The sequence below is a fragment of the Amblyomma americanum genome, chromosome 3, assembly GCF_052857255.1.
Source record: "Amblyomma americanum isolate KBUSLIRL-KWMA chromosome 3, ASM5285725v1, whole genome shotgun sequence".
NCBI lineage: Eukaryota > Metazoa > Arthropoda > Arachnida > Ixodida > Ixodidae > Amblyomma > Amblyomma americanum.
This window is the reverse complement of record NC_135499.1, coordinates 187,809,120-187,825,276: the sequence shown is the minus strand read 5'-3', so window position 1 is coordinate 187,825,276 and position 16,157 is coordinate 187,809,120. Positions and strand designations below refer to the sequence as shown.

The window sequence follows — 16,157 nt, the reverse complement described above, 5'->3', positions numbered from 1 at the left end:
CGCGACAGCGCGGCCGCTAAGTTCAAATACCACGGTAGCAGCCGGATCTGTTTTACTTTCTACGAACCAATGGCGCATGGTGAAATTGATGCGACACACGCTTTCCTGTTGGTAATTAATTCGCGACTGTACATGCGTCAACGTTTGCAGCAATTCGTGAGCGAGGTTCAAGTGGGAGTCGAATCACTTTACTTCTATAAAAGGAAGCAGATTCTGGCTGTCCACGCTTCTTGCTGCGTCATCAACTGTGAGCATCACGCCAGTTGCCGCTGCTACCTTTCAACGAACACGTTACGAGACCAAACTTCGTAATCTCTCTCAGGGGAGACAGATAGTGGTGGAAATGCTTAACTGATAGTTTGGGAGAGGGACTGATATCGTTGGCTATCGCTGCTGCCCGTGCTCTCTCGAGGAGTTGCTCCTGGTCCCCGAAGTTCGAGTTGGATCGAGCCACCCCCGCAGTCGCTGGCTGAGCTATTAGCTCGACTTCCGGATTTTCTAGGCAGGCCCACACCCCGCAGAACTGGCACTCTTTATTGATTGATGCTGGGACCATGACGTGTAAACTTCATGCATTTGTTTATTTTATTTCTTCAATACTGCCTTCTGGAGAACAAGGCAGGAATGGGACAGATATACGTCGTTGTACATTGCAATGCAACAAAGAAAAGAGAAGCGAGCACGGAATGAGCAGACACACTCTGCGTCTCCTAAAAAAGAAAATAGGCGTAAAATAATGACCACACAGACTATGCATGTAAAAAATGCATGTCAGCAGATACTGAAGACTTATGATTTGCCAAGCAGACCACGTCCCAAGGAAGCCCGTTCCAATTGGATATCGTCTTTCGTTAGAAAGCAAACTGTAAAGGTTTCGTTCGACACTGTGGCACGACAATTATCGAGTTGTGTTTGCTGCGTGTTGGGCGTGATGTGTTATATTGCATGTAGTCATCAAAGTTCATTTTTGTTCGATTATTGATAAAGATATGCAGCATTTTTAAGGGATACAGCTTGCGGCGGAATTCAAATGTCTCCAGTTAAGATCGCCCCATTAGATTAGCAATGGAAACGAGTCTTCGATATGCGTTAGAGATAAATCTAAGTGCTTTCTTTTGAACTCCTTAAATGCGATTTATATCTAATTTTGCGTGCGGGTCCCAAACAACGTCGCAGTATTCCAGCAGTGGGCGTAGTAATGCAGTGTAAGCTACTAGCTTTGTTTTATTTTACAGTGCTTCAGACGATTTATCACCCAAAGCCTGCTGGACGTCTTTGAAACCATTTGCACGATGTGAGTTCCAACTCAAGTTACTGTTAAATACAATTCCCAAGCATTTGTACTCATTTACTGGACTAATAGCTGTACCGTTAATTTTGCACGTGTAATTAAGGGAACACTTTTTTTACGTGTTATTGTCATTTTCTAACACTTAGAGGTATTTAAAGACATTTGCCAGGTCTGACACCACTTGGAAACCTCGGAAAGGTTAATTCTGCAGTATGTAACGATCCTCTGCTTTTGAATTGGTAGCTATACAACGCAGTCGCCTGCGAAATAGCGGCACCGCACTGGTAAGTTAAGACAAGCCATTGAAAAGAAATAAACAATAGCGGACCAAGTACGGAGCCCTGGGGGACTCCTGGAAGAACTGAAGCTCGTGGTGAAATGGAACCAGATATCTGGACATACTAGTGTCGTTCAAAAAGGTAGGAATCAAGCCATTGGACAAGGCGCTGATTTTGAAGTACGTGTTGAAGATGAAATGTTCCATAACCTTACCTGATGAAGTACACAATAGTTAAAATGGCCTATAATTAGTTACATAGAGCTAATCACTGGATTTGTGAATGGGGGTGACCTTTGCAACCTTCTAGCCGGTTGGAACTTCTGAATTTAGAAGGCTTTCATAACATATCATAACTGTATACGGTAAACGTGAACAGGACGGTTGTCCCTGACCTGCATCAGAAACAAGAAGGGCCTTGTAAGACGCATGATGGGGACCGCACGGAGGGGACCGCACATCTACGCATCAGAGCTAATGACGTTGCGGTGGTAGACGATGGCAGCCCACGGAAAGCAGCCTGTCGTAGGCTCCAGGTGCGCAGGCGCGAAGATTCGCTGTCTGTAGATTCAACTCGGCAGGCGTTGTGCCCCGACTGGCTGGTCCAGATGACGTGTTGCTCGTTCGCTTCCCCAAGACAAGAAAACCGAAGCACGCTTCGCTCGGTGAAGGCTTTGCAACGATTAAACGCACGGCCTGTATCAAAAAGGAGGAGGGTCTTGTATAAAGACGCGATGACCCTTGAGCTTTCGCCGTGACGAGTGATGTCTGAGGCGAACTTCCTGCTTTTTGCTGAGGCCGTCGGCCGGAAGGGGGTACCTGCTGCGTTCGAGTCTGTGGTGTTGCAGTCTGCCTGCATACGTAATGAGCTCACCGGGAAGAAAATGAGAAATCCGCGGGGAAAATGCTCGGGCGACAGTGTGTGCACACTCATTCCTTCCAGGGATGACTTCTGCTACGTTTTCTAGGATACGCGCTGCCAGCGGGGTAATCCTGGTACGCCGCTTGCGAATCGGTGATTATGTGCTGTGAGGTTGTGTGGGTAGCCGCTACGGCGACAGTAGCCTCCTCTTCATCGGTGCGGGTACCGCATCGGACCGTGGTTCAGTGTTCGCTTACTACTGCTACCGATCGAGGCACGTCCGCCCACTGCACTGTAAGAACTTAGGGAGCGAAAACAGCCTAGCCAAAGAAACGGGACGAGAGAGGGCACCACTAACAACAAAGACTTTATTGCAATGAGGCAATAAATCGGAAGGACAAACAAACATAAAATAAAGAGTCGCAGCCACAGCAGTCAAAAGTTACCGGCTATTTAAGAAGGCTATCTCTTTGGCCAGTAAACTTAACAAATGGAGCACTAACACAATTTGCGCCTCTTGTGCTGAATGCGAAGGCTTCTGTAATCTCCCGCGTGAGTTGTGCCCTGTGCTTCGTCAAGATTTTTTTTTTTTCAGTGATTCAGGTCTGGCTCACACGCGCCTTCTTGGCAATGCAGCGTGAAGTTGCTCTTGGGGGCCGAAGTTGTTAACAATTTAGCATGTTCTCTCAGGCGATCACTTTGCGTTCGTCCACACGTGCTGCACTTTCGATGACTTTGCATGGTTCCTGTCACCCCTTTGGCAATCTCGGCATTCGGGCGCCGCGCTGGGTTTGAGTGCCAACGACTTAATCGGGGCGGCGTGCTCTCGCATGCGGTCATTAACACACCAGCCGGTTCGGCCAATGCACGACCGGTCACATGGGAGCGCAATACCACACCTTCGTCGTCCCTCTCTCGTCCCGTTTCTTGCGCTAAACTCTTTGCATGGATAACCAACAGGCCCAAATTCACACCCTGACGAACTGTGCTGGGAGCTCCTTTCGATTGAGTACACGCTTGTCCCGCACTCCAATCCTTTTTCCAGAATCACTGAATCCAGAATCACACGTTCACTGAAAACAATGTTTTCTTGCCAATAACACGCAATTTTATGGCAAGTGTTCAAAAGAAAACGTTCGTGATTTGTGGCGTTCACAAGAGATGGCGCCACCCATCCACTAACTACATATACGGCGGTACACTGTTACACTATCTGTGCAGTACACTGTAACTATACAGTAACTATTTGCGAGCCGGGTGCGCTACCTGTTGAGTCAGTGCTTTTGAACACATCGCTCGTCCTGCTACTTTGTGCCCATGTCGCCTTCGGTTCCTTTGCGCTACACCTCTCAATGGCGTGCATGTGCTCCCATCTTGAGTTCCTGCGTACGTTTCGCGAAATTTTGTTGTTCAACTTCACGGATCATTGCCCCGTTAGGACTGGCACAGCTCGGCAAAAGATGAAACAGTCCAGACAACAGTTGCCCGCCACGGGTTATCTCCGCTCGGAAGCAATTTCTCGGTACGCTGACGACTCGCCCTCCGCGAACGAGATAACTGCTGTAAGTTGAAAAAACCAGTCACAAAAGACAACGGACAAGAGAAGGAGTGTACACGCCACAACGACTGGACTGTCAACTGAGATTTATTAGACAAAAACATAGTCCCAGCAAGGTCAGCAGAGCATGCGCAACAGCCGTATCACAACTCACAGCGCATAGGGCACGCAAGATACCTCTACCGTGACCGGCCTAAAAAAGCAAATCCCTTTTCAAGTAAGCGCACCGAAGTTGTGCTAATGCAATCTTGGCCAGACAAACTGATATGGTAAGCCTCCAAGATTTCTCGCTCTTGCTTACCCGTGCCTCTACCAAGAATCATTACGTTGCTGAACAGTGGATAACACCCACATTCATTGCAATGGCGAGGCAAGTTGGCACCGTCATCGGACCCCAGGGAGGAGTGGTGCTCACGCAGCCGGTCATTAATACACCGACCTGTTTGACCTATGTATACTCTTTCGCATGCGAGGGGGAACTTGTACACGACCTGAGCGACACACGCCGTGAAGCGGTTCTCGTCCTGCGTTGTACAAACGTAGTTCCTTTCCCTGCCTCGAGAAATGCGCGAGCACAGACCCGAAAGCTTGCAAGGGGCAGAAAACACCACACTCACTCCCTGCCTGGCAGCCACTTTTTTGATGCCGTGGCTCACTTTATGCACGTACGGCATGACCTCGAACTTTTGGGGTTCAGTTGCGCCACCATCAGCCGGCTTCGTCCGTTCTTTTTGAGCTTCTGAAGCAGCGATTCAGCCACTGCTTTCAAAAGATTTTTTTTTTCCATTGTCTTTTGTGACTGGTTTTTTTTTTTTTCAAGTTGTTATGAACCAACTGGCCCGCATTTCAACCCTTCTGCATAACTGCTGTGCTGAGCACTGCAATGTGAAGCAAATTTGGAGGCGAATCGAGAAGGTTTATGGGATCTGACAGAAGAGTTTTCCTTTAACCGAGGCACCGCTCGTTTTTGAGAAGCGTTTTTCCTCAAAGGTGACAGTTTTCAAACAGATGTACCAAAATACCAACGGCCGCTCCTGAGGAAGTAAAATATTTTTACTCTGCAATGTAGCTATGTTTCGGATAAACTGCGACAGCTACAAGAAAGTCTCCTCTGATACGCATGTACGTAAAAGCATGCCTCCGCGGAATGGTAGTTACTCAGAACCTTTGCTCGGGCATATCGCTTTCGCTCCTGCAACTCAAAAGGAGAGCTCTCTAGTTAAGTTGCTAAGCAGAATCAGGGACAGACCTAGTTTGCGTGAGATGCGGCTCTGCTGCATGCATTACAACAGCGAAGAAAATAAACATCCTCCAACTTGGTAGGAGTAAACTGCTGCTATAGAGAGGGTACAGTATATAGCCGGTATACTCCATCAGAGAGAGTACACCAGTTTTTAGAGTGTGGACATGCAGCATCCACGTAGTATGTGTGCTATGATCTTTCGACTACCATCGTGATATTCCGGGTGCATGTTTCTCAGTTGCGACAAAGCACGCGAAAACAGCCGGTAAATAAAAACACGGCTCCCGACAAACTCGAGCGTTGCTAGATGCAATGGCCCACGATGCACGCCGTAATGGATAAATTAAAATCTCAGCCATTTCGCCTTCACCTTCACTTCCTTCGTTCATTCCCTCACGGCGCACAGCCGCTACCCAATAAACAGTTTCCATCATTAACGCGGCCTTGCATTGTTCCACGTCATAACGGCAACCAGCACGGATGTGCTGTCCCGTTATTATGCCGAAGAACGATGCAAGAGCACGCTAAAAACTCGATGGCGCTCACTTGGGCGACATCAACGGAAATGCACGAGCGGTCACCGTTACGGACTACGCTCACTGACCCCACTCCCATTTCTTTTTAATTGCTTTTACGTTCCTGGATGACGCCACGACATTGGTCATTCTCTACCTTGCATTCATAGATTGCTCACGCCCCTCCTAGCGCAGTGGAGCAGCGGTTAAGCGATGCACCACTGCCCTGCGATGGCAGGCGCTGTCACCGGTGGGGCTTGTGAGACCCTCTTCCCGAGCAACTTCTCGCGACCAATCATTAATTTAACTGCCACATGCCACGGTGGGCAGTTTGCTCACAATGCGGTGGTTAGGAATTCACCCGCCGCGGTGGCTCAGTGGTTAGCGCGCTCGGCTACTGATTCAGAGTTCCCGGGCTCGAACCCGACCGCGGCGGCTGGGCTTTTATGGAGGCAAAACGCTAAGGCGCCCGTGTGCTTTGCGATGTCAGTGCACGTTAAAGATCCCCAGGTGGTCGAAATTATTCCGGAGCCCTCCACTACGGCACCTCTTTCTTCTTTCACTCTCTCCTTTACCCTTCCCTTACGGCGCGGTTCAGGTGTCCAACGATATGTGAGACCGATACTGCGCCATTTCCTTTCCCCAAAAACCAATTATTATTATTATTATTATTATTATTATTATTATTATTATTATTATTATTATTATTATTATTATTGCTTCACTCTGTTCCGCCACTTCCGCCGCGACATGCACCATCTAATGCTCACGCATTAATAAGCACCCAGCCCGACTTGAAACGCTACTTCACTAATAACTCGTGCTCAACAGCAGAAGGCCACGGCTGCAATCATGAGAGAGGTGAGTAACGATGAATGCGTGCAATTTCTACCATTACTTCCGAAAGCTGCAATCCAATACGTCACAGACTAACATTTTTTCGCATTTATTTTACTACGTGAGCAAGTGGGTGACTAAGCCTACTACGACTCGTGCGCCTCTCGTTTCCTCGAACGGAGGAAGAGAGAGGTTTATTTACAAAAGGGAGGTCGGCCCGCTGCTCTGCAGTGGGGAAGGGCGGAGAGCGGCGAAAAAAGGGGTATGCATGATACACAAAATCACGGAACTGCAATGTGTCGGACAATACGAGCTGCGAGTCCAGAGATGCGCTCCTTAATAAGAAGCGGAGCAGTGCCAGATCCGGCTACAGAAATTTCTACGCCTCCGGCCAAGTATCGGGGCATATAAGTGTCAAAAAGGGGTCATGGAACAGCGCCTTTCGCGCGCTCACAAAGGGCAAACCGCGATTATGTGGTGCGCAGTGCCAGGGATGTGAGGAGGAAGCACAACGCCTACAGCGCGCGCGTACAATTAGCAGGGAACACCGCAGAGTGAAAAACGCGTCGAGTCTAAGCCTACGCAGAACGCTACAGTGGTTGCGCAGCATGCTACACGAAAAAAAAAAAAAAACATGCTCGGATGCAGCGTTTCAAAACAGCCGTATCAAATGCCTGCTCGTGTCTTGCCGTCGTACTGCACGCAGAGCTGGAAAAAAAAAGGGGGGGGGGGGGGGGGGGGCTATGCTCCTTCGCCACGGAGCACCTTTTCTCCATTCAACCCGCGATGCTCCAGGATGTCAGCCTCGCATGAAAGACAATTAACATAGCGATTAAACCATGAAAAGTGCATCAGACCCATCCCAACGCGATGCAACACATATAAATTCTCATTTTTTCCGTTAGCCATTGAGGAATGGAATAATCTGCCTCACGAATTCGTGGACGACGTCTCTCTTGATATCTTTTTGAAAAACGTAGAGTCGTTTTTTGAAAAAACAGAATTTACAATAAAAAGAGCATCGTGTTGACCTGATTGTGTATCGCTTCGTTGTTTCGTCGTTCTCCTTCCCAGTGTTTGAAATGCATCGAAATGAACGTGTATAGCAGTGCGCATGTCCTTTGACCGTTGATGGTCTCAGCCTACTTGCTGTGGTCTTTTCTACTGCAGGCGCATGTTTTGCATCTCGTGTATGTTATACTGGATATGCTATTGTTTGTATAATTGTCCCACTATTTTGCCCACTCCTGTAAGAGCCCAACTAGGCTTACAGTATGCTTAAATAAAATAATTTTTCCCGCACCGATGACTGCTGCTCAGAAACGACCTCCAGTGCCAAATGCTGGTGGAGCGGCTTTGGCGCACAGTGGAAGCAGGAATTAAAACGACGCTGCAAGGTGAGCAAGTGACGTCACACAAACGTCACGCTACGCGCACCGTTCACCCACCATGCGGCGCGAGGGTGAATTCAAGCCATATACCGGCACAGACCCACCGTCGCACAGGTATTGTATGGCTGGCGGCGAAACCAGACAACCGGCATAATTGCACTGGCCGCCGCTCGCAACTCCCAAGGTAGGAGAAGGAAGAAAACCCTCGGAAGCACACGACGAAGCACGAACAGGCTACGCCCCCCCCCCCCCCCCCCCCCCCCGCTAATGCACTACGTTAACTTGAACGAACAGGCATTACTGGCGAATCCCAACGGAAAGGAGGAGTCGAACCCAAGACCGGGGTTCGACTCCTCCTTTCCGTTGTTTTATAACCAGGCTGACTGGTCATGGCCCAAAATTTCGGCGAGAATCTGCGAACGCTCGGCCGAGCAATGGATGGCGGTGCTACGTGCTTTTCGTTACGCTTGAAAGTGTCTACCCAGTACGTATATACATACAGGCTGTACTTCATACACAAAAGGGCGACTTCAATTTCCCCGTTTCCCCAACTGGTTACTGCGGGAATCCGCTTACCGCGTGAATATGAATCGCGTGACGCAGTATGAAGACGGGCACCCCGAAAGCGGCCTTTATCGAAAGAGACCTCATTTAAGGCTACACAACTTTTCTATACTGCACATTCCAAACCGCCTAAGGCTTTAACGCACACAAAACCCCCACAAAAGATCCCCCCCCCCCCCAATCATAGAGCAGCACGCAGGCAGTTGCGTCATATACGGGATTATACGTACAGCCCCAGCGCTAAAGCATAAAGTGCGCCCCGCTTAAAACAACCGCTCAAGTTACTGTCCGGCTATGTGTGTACACGCACCCGTTATGACCCCGTTATCAGCATTTTTCCAGCGGTCACCCCGCCAGCGCCACAGACAAGCTCGGCGTCTTTTATCAGCCACAGACGACTGTCTGGCGCGGGCACACAGCGACAGTGTAAGCACACAGGAAACCCAGCGAGAAAGAGCGAAACAAATGCGCCTTGCGTTCGGGGGCGACAATCAGCTACATTCTAAGACGCGCACTTTTCAGTTAACAATGAGAGCATCCAAGTGGTTGGGGTCAAATCGCAGCGTCAGTGTAGAGGTGAAGCACGTTCAATCATTGTTCCAAGCAGCGCTGTCCCCTTTACCCCATCCTCTTATCAACGTCGATAAAGGTGCACGCTTTATCGCTGTGAAAAAAAAAAAAAAAGCTCCGCCATGCAACACCGAAACAATGACAGAGGCCCAAGTAAGTGCACGTTTTGACACAAGCGGTCACATAGCTTGAGGTTGAGCATTCCGTTACCGTGCAGAGCTATCCTTGCGGGCTAGCTGCGCACTCACCCGCAAGCTCGGTAACAGTGAGCAAAAGCGTTCTGCTAAATGCGCATGCACGGTACACGCGCCAATATGGCGCCTGGCGGTAGCAGTAACAACGCATGGTAACGGTTTAGTGGTAACGGCACGTTGAAAGGTTCTGTAGCTAAAATCTACGCTCACACACACACACAAATACACTGAATGGTCAAGATATTGGATCATATCACCCGTGTAATCGCCAATGCACATACCTACGAATAAATGCGAATGGAATTCGAAAAACGAAACCTTTCAGCCGGTGATCCTCGGATAAAGAAGGAGGTAGCCCACAAAATAGGCGTCGAATGACAACCCAGCGTACAAGCCAACGTAATGCAGCTCTCGGTCCGGCATATTACTCACAAAACTTGGTGGCTTTTACATACCAAGCCTACCGAGGCACAAGCTGCACAACTGCTCTTTTGAAATGACAGACCAGTACAATCACTGCACTGGCGGCGAACACCTGGTCACGGCTGCTCGGCGTGCGTCTTCCTCTCGTTTCTAGCGCTTTGCTTTCCTGCTTTTGACACGTTGACTGCCTCGTTCTTCCCTGAGCACATGATATTTTGCCGCTCTGCTGTCGCACCTTCCGCTGCGATGCGGTCGCGAGACAATTAACAACTTGAAATCGCAGCCTTAACAGATGCAAAACGAGACCTTCTCAGAAGTCGCATCACACACCATCACTGTGTTCTTTCTTTCCCCTAGGAATAAAGCTTGCACTGTAGGGCATGAACGTGACCGCCTGTCGTCGAACAATTGCGCAGCGCGCGAAGTCGAGGCGCTGTCTGTCGAGACCGGTGACACGCATCAGGTGTTTCCGAGCGCTGACCTGTTAGTTGCACGCGTAAGGCAGCGCCAGCGATAGGCAAACCAGGGCGCGCGGCGCTTACACGGAAAAAAGGCGACAAGCGACAAAGCAAAATGCTCAGGAAGCAAGGGACGTCGCGTAATGTGCGGTCAGCACAACGCTTCTCACCTCGTTGCCTTTGATATCAACGAAGGAACTGATCAGCACTACTAGACCGAGAAGTGCGGTATCCAAAGGTCAAGGTGTCGGGTGACAGCCAACAGACCGTCAACACCTGCCATTTCACAGTGGGCTCGGACTCGCGGAAACAAAAGCTGCCTGGAGTAGACGTGTTTCTTTTGACAAAAAGCTGCAGGCGACGAATGCTGGCGCGGGTTAAATTGTCACGGACCACTTCGGCGCGCTCAGGAGGGCCTAGCGGCGCAGGTCAGAGCTTAGTAGACACTGCAGCACTTTCCGATCGGCGCTGCCGTGAGTAGCGGTCTTTTCAGGCGCCTCACACGCTGTGTGCGGCCCAGGAGTCGGCGTTATAAATGGCAATGTGTTTGCTGCTACGCCCTTTCATTCGCGCCGAGGGCCCGGCGGAAGACCCATTTGGAGATGTGCCACCAGGTTGCTCCCCCACAGCCTCTCCCGGTGTTAGACGGACTCAAAAACCGAGCTGCGCTGCTCTCCGCTGGGCCGTCCTGCACCACCCGAACACACTCCGCAGCCGCCGACGGCGCCAGAAACCACGGCAAAATGATGAGGAGATGGGGGTTGACGAGCACTTGCCTGTATAAAGCAGAAGTTGCAGCTCGTAATCCCACGGAGGTGGCACAAAGGTCCAAACACCGGGTCGAGGCGGGTACCGATCACGACAACCGATATGCATGCACACACACAGGAAGTTGAGATATCCCGTCGGCCACCGCGAGTGCCGCAGTTTCCCAGAGACATCTGGCGGCCCCGCGGAGAGGCCGGGAGGCGCTAGCAGACGACGGCGCAAAAAGGAGCGAGTTTCGATTTGGCAGAATTTTCCGCGGCGCGCCATGGCGCATTGGTTGGATTGATATGTGCATGGTTCCTTTCGAAGCTCACTGGGTGTGATGAAGAACAAACATATTTTTCGAGGCTTTGCAGCTACGCAGAAGAGAATCAAAGAGGCGCGTGAATCATTGACTGTGAATGGCGGTTAAGGCCTTACCTCATTGTTTGCCTGATCCATTGTCTTGTCTCAAGGACAATGCTCTGAAATACCAAATGCGTGTGATCGCGAAACTACATGTGGTGGTTCTACATGTTCCTTAGCAGACAGGGGGCCATTGTAGATGTATCCAAGATGATTCACTCGCAACGGGACTTTGTAGGTGCACTCGAAACACGTGGTTGAGCAAATCTGGAAATGTAAAGCACGGGTGGAAGAGTTGCTGGAACCAGGATGTGTTAAAAGTATGCTGCTGCGTACGCTATTCCTTTATCTCCTATTACTCATTAATAAAGAAGTTCGTCTTGTATTTAGATTATGAGGAAACAAAGAAAAGTTAAGTGCACTGAAGTAGATGTTTCCTGCAGTGTTTTAACTTTAGAAAAGGGAGCAGTGTTATTTTTTTTTCTCTTCATATAGGCTGTCGTGTTTGCGTGTGTACTTTCTGTCTTTGTCACATGAAGAGTTCTGCAAGATCACTGCAGAATGCGCAAGGCGGCCTCCCCCGCGATCGAAGAATGCCGTGGACTCGACTGCTTTAACTGACGCCCCGTTTTCATAATGGCACAGTGAGTGTAAAGGAAATAATTCTAGAGAGCATGTTTACTACATTCGAATCAGTGCTAAAGCGCCTATTTGTGCTACGTAGAAGACGACGATGAGCAGGCAGTGCCACCGGGACGGAGCCGATGGAAGTTGATAACTCTGGATGAATTTCTCTTCAATTTGGATGTGCACCAAACCCTGGCCAATTCCCCACCGTGGGTATGTGCCATTGCTTCAGAGGCAACGACAATGACAACAAGACGACGCTCTGCAATGCGCATCGTTCGTGTGCTGCAAGGCAATGTGAGGTTTCCATGACGCTGTTGAGCTGCAGGATTCCTCGTCTCAATCTTTATGCCATTCTGGGTTCACGCCGTCGAATCTTTCTACGTCACGCGGGGGCGTTGAACCCTTAGATCACTTCATCCTCTCCTGCCGGCGGTTTGCACGGCAGAGAATTCAGTTTTTGTATATTCCTCTTGCACATACACATAACACACATAACACACATACACCCATAACAGCTCGAGGATTCGTCAGCCGAGCAGGGGACGCTGTCGTTGCTGAGAGTTTTTCGAAGGACGGCCTATCATCTTTTCACGATATTACTAATCATTTTAAACTTGAAAGGAGGATATTCCCTCCTCCAGACAAAGCCTTTAATAAGGAGCAGGAGACCACTTGGAGGCGACTCCAGACGCGATCCTTCATGACGCCTTACCTGTTGTCAAAATTCTACCCCGGTGAATACGACCCTGCATGTACATTATGTGGTGCTTTAGCCACTTATGATCACCTATTGTGGAATTGTAAAGAGGAGGCGCCCCCGAAATCTCTAATACAGGTTCCTACTCTCGAGCAGTGGGAGGCCGTGTTGGTCAGCTCAGACTTGGGAGTTCAAACCCGGGTCATTGAATGGGCTACCCAGGTCGCTGTCAGCCGTGGACTGATAGCCACCTAGCACGGATCGTCTGCGTTCTGCCTTTTCTGGCGAATTAAATGTTTTCCAATCCAAATCCTCTTGCTCAATTAGGGCTGCCGTTTACTATTCTCTTCCTCCTCTCCTTCGGTGCAACCGTCAAAGGGCGCGCCCTTAAGCTGGTGTGTGAGCTTCTTCACAGGTGTGTTATCGGGACCGTGAGATTTTTGTGTTGACACTTATTTTCCTCTACTTTTCTGTCAAAATTTATTTATTTATGATTATTATTTTTCAATTAGTTTATTTTAATCCTTGCCACTTATTTCGCTCGATTTTATTTCCAATCTACTCAAATTCTCTCAAAATTCGTTATTCTTTTAACCAGATTCCTCAATCTTTATTTACTAACAGCGTCAGATATGGATAAATTTTTCTCCTGTTTGGATCTGCACGAAACTCTGGCCAGTCCCCCAGCGTGGGTATGTGCCATCACTTCAGAGGCAACAACAGCTAGAGTGCGGTGCAGTTTAACACCAGGCATGTTCGGAATCGACGCTGCCAGTCAAGGCATGGCTTTATGCTGAGGAGATGTTTGCGTCGTGGACAGTGCAACACGCCAGAGACCACCGACCATTGTTTTATTCTGTGCATTGATGCTATGTTCTTCAATGACATATTTCAACGAACATTTAAGCAGGACATTGACATCGCACCCTACAGGATCCGTCTTTTGGCTGTGGAGAAAAACTGTGTTGTGCCATATGATTTGTTTTATGTTGCTGGGACTATTTAGTCACTGGAAGAGCCGCGTGATGGACCGCCACGCCGAATCACCACGGTCGTCGAAATCTTTGTTTCGTGAACAATGCGCTTTGGTGCGGGGAGTATATATGCTACCCAGGAAGAGCCACCTAGCTGGCTCCCCTGTCTGGATGCATGTGTGTGTGCCTCCCAGTCTTTTGATGTTTTGGAAGGTGGGGTGCTGCAGGGGTATGGTTGGCTCGTATTACGTAGCCCGGTTCTTTGCGGCATGAGAACCTTAAAATTTTTGTTTTCGGCATTTTTTTTCATGCAATAAAGAAAAGAAATCTGCGGCGATATATCCTAGTGGTCTCGCGCAACGGCCTTTGAAGCTGATCTGTTCGCGCCTCTGCGGGTTCAACTCCCATTCGTGGATATTGACGTCTTTTCTTTTTGTTAGGCTCTGAACCTCCGGATTAGTGCTCTCGCACTAATAACTTTCATTGGGAATCTTCGTCGTGGTAGTGTCCTACAGCGGACACCGTAGGCCTTCAATGCAGCCCAGGCCACAGTCCGTGTCTGGGCGGTGGGGTACGACCAGATCAGCATAGCCTCCCACGGCTCCATTGTAGTTGTACACTGGGAATTGTCTTGGCATAGCCAAATCATGCGATATAGGTTAGCTTTCTCTCCACATGTGTTGCAAGTGGCCGCGTGAAGTGCCGGGTATGTTTTTTTTTATTGCGACAGCGTGCCCTGTGGCATAAAGTATTTACATATAAGATACACGCCGGATTCTCGAAGAAAGTACAGCAAGACTTCTTTAGAGAATCGCAGTCGCTGGGGTCGAGGGCCGTTGCCTTAAAATTTGATATGCGGGCAGCAAAATTCAACCCTTGGCGTATAAATTCAAGCTGCATTTTTGGAATTCGTAAAAAACCACCCGAGATTTCGTAGAAGCCAGTGGCAAAGCAATGGACATGTGTTCCGCTTACTCTGTACTCTGAGTACAGAGGGAAGCGAGAGTTACAATTTTGTTTTTCTTATCTACGACAAGCGCAATCATGTGCTACCTGTCCTTAACATTTGGCAGCATCAACAAAGACCACCCTGGGTAGTCGGTCGAATTTTGTCTGCAACGCTTTCTCTCTTTTCATGGGAGACCGGATGCATGTTTCTTGGTTGCTTGTTCTCCGAGAGTTTTCGGAAAATCCTGTATCTCATCTCAGGTTTGTAATGGTACAAGATGAAATGAACGGCGGCGCAAACAAGGACGCTAACAAGAAAGAGACACCACATGCGGACTCTTTCTTGTTAGTGTCCTTGTTTGCGCCTCCATTCATTTCATCATGCACCAACTCGCCCCTCAAGCCGTTATTCTGTTGTAATGGTACCCCCAGTATCTGTTTGTGCGTCTTTCTGATCATGACGTTAATTTCCTCTCTCTCGGCTTTTTTTCAGGGTGAGATATGGGGAGACGTACTTTATGTAGCTTAGTATTGGGCTTCGTAACGTGGATTGTTCTTCACTAATGAAAATTCATTGTCTTCTGTGCTCAGAAATGATCCTAAATGTGTAAGGAAAATGCGTCGAAAACCATAGTGTCTAATTTGACGAGCAGACTATTGTTAATAATTCTGTCTAAAAACTTATGAAAGGTCAGTATGCTCACCTAAAGTTAATATTTGTCTTAGAATTTGTTGATGATGAACTCTTTCTGGTGTAGAACAGCCAACTCTGCGGACACGTCTTGGTGGAAGTGAAACTGACGTGCTGACAATGTATCGTTTATCGTAAAATGACGTAGTATTTCACATATTTTTTTCGATTTCTTTTTATTTTACTTTTTAAATAGCTGGTAGCACTGACAACGGGCGGTAATTTTAAACATAGTTTTTGCTCCCCAGTTTATTTACAAACAGTGGTAAAGCTCAAACAATTAGCTCTTTTAAGTCACTACGAAATATATTTCTAAAAAAGCCTTTGCATGTTTTCTCCAGTGCTTTTGCTTGCCTGGGCACACAAGCGAAAAGTACTAATAAAGACTGACACCTTTACTGGTGTCAGCCTTTATTATTCTATTGTCAAAAACGTAGGGTACTAAACAGCAACTTTTGAAATTAAATGGCAATATCGTTACACATACTAACCGTGTCTTTTAGCGCAATGACATTAAACATTTCATGCAGTCGAGGGTTTGACGGCATACCGTCTTGTCAGGAATCATGGTGATGAGGAGTACTGGTCACTGGCCAAGTTAAATAAAGATGAAAAGACGTTTCGGGAGCACTGCGGCTCCCTTGTTCACTATGAAGCAATCGGAACACGGACCCGTTGTTTTGTAACCCCCAGTAGCGTTTTTAATGATTTAGCATAGATGGGATGTAGAGTTCCGTCGTTCCTGTTTAGTTTGTTACACGATGTTTGTATGACAAGAGACTCAAGATTCTGCCGTGCTAATGTGTTCTTTCCTGTTGTCAATATCTTTATTACCTGATCCCAGTTGATCGCGTGGCCGGTTTCCGAGACCAAAAAGTAACAACTAACGTCATCGCCGAGCATGACGTTACGACGAGCATT

The 16,157-nt window shown here is 48.4% G+C and overlaps 1 protein-coding gene across 9 annotated transcripts in view; it reads right to left on the bottom strand.

Moving 5' to 3' along the window:
- The window catches only part of EndoA (SH3 domain containing GRB2 like, endophilin-A), an 88,379-nt gene extending 77,104 nt beyond the window's left edge, over positions 1–11,275 (bottom strand). For 6 of the 9 annotated variants that reach the window (XM_077659233.1, XM_077659227.1, XM_077659229.1 and 3 more), the window contains exon 1: positions 10,960–11,070. The gene's annotated coding sequence lies outside the window, so the exon portion shown is untranslated. Of the gene's footprint in view, positions 1–10,959 lie in introns of all 9 variants that reach the window. The other 3 variants (XM_077659234.1, XM_077659235.1, XM_077659236.1) reach the window with 3 other exon arrangements.
- Between the last annotated feature and the right edge of the window lie 4,882 nt (positions 11,276–16,157).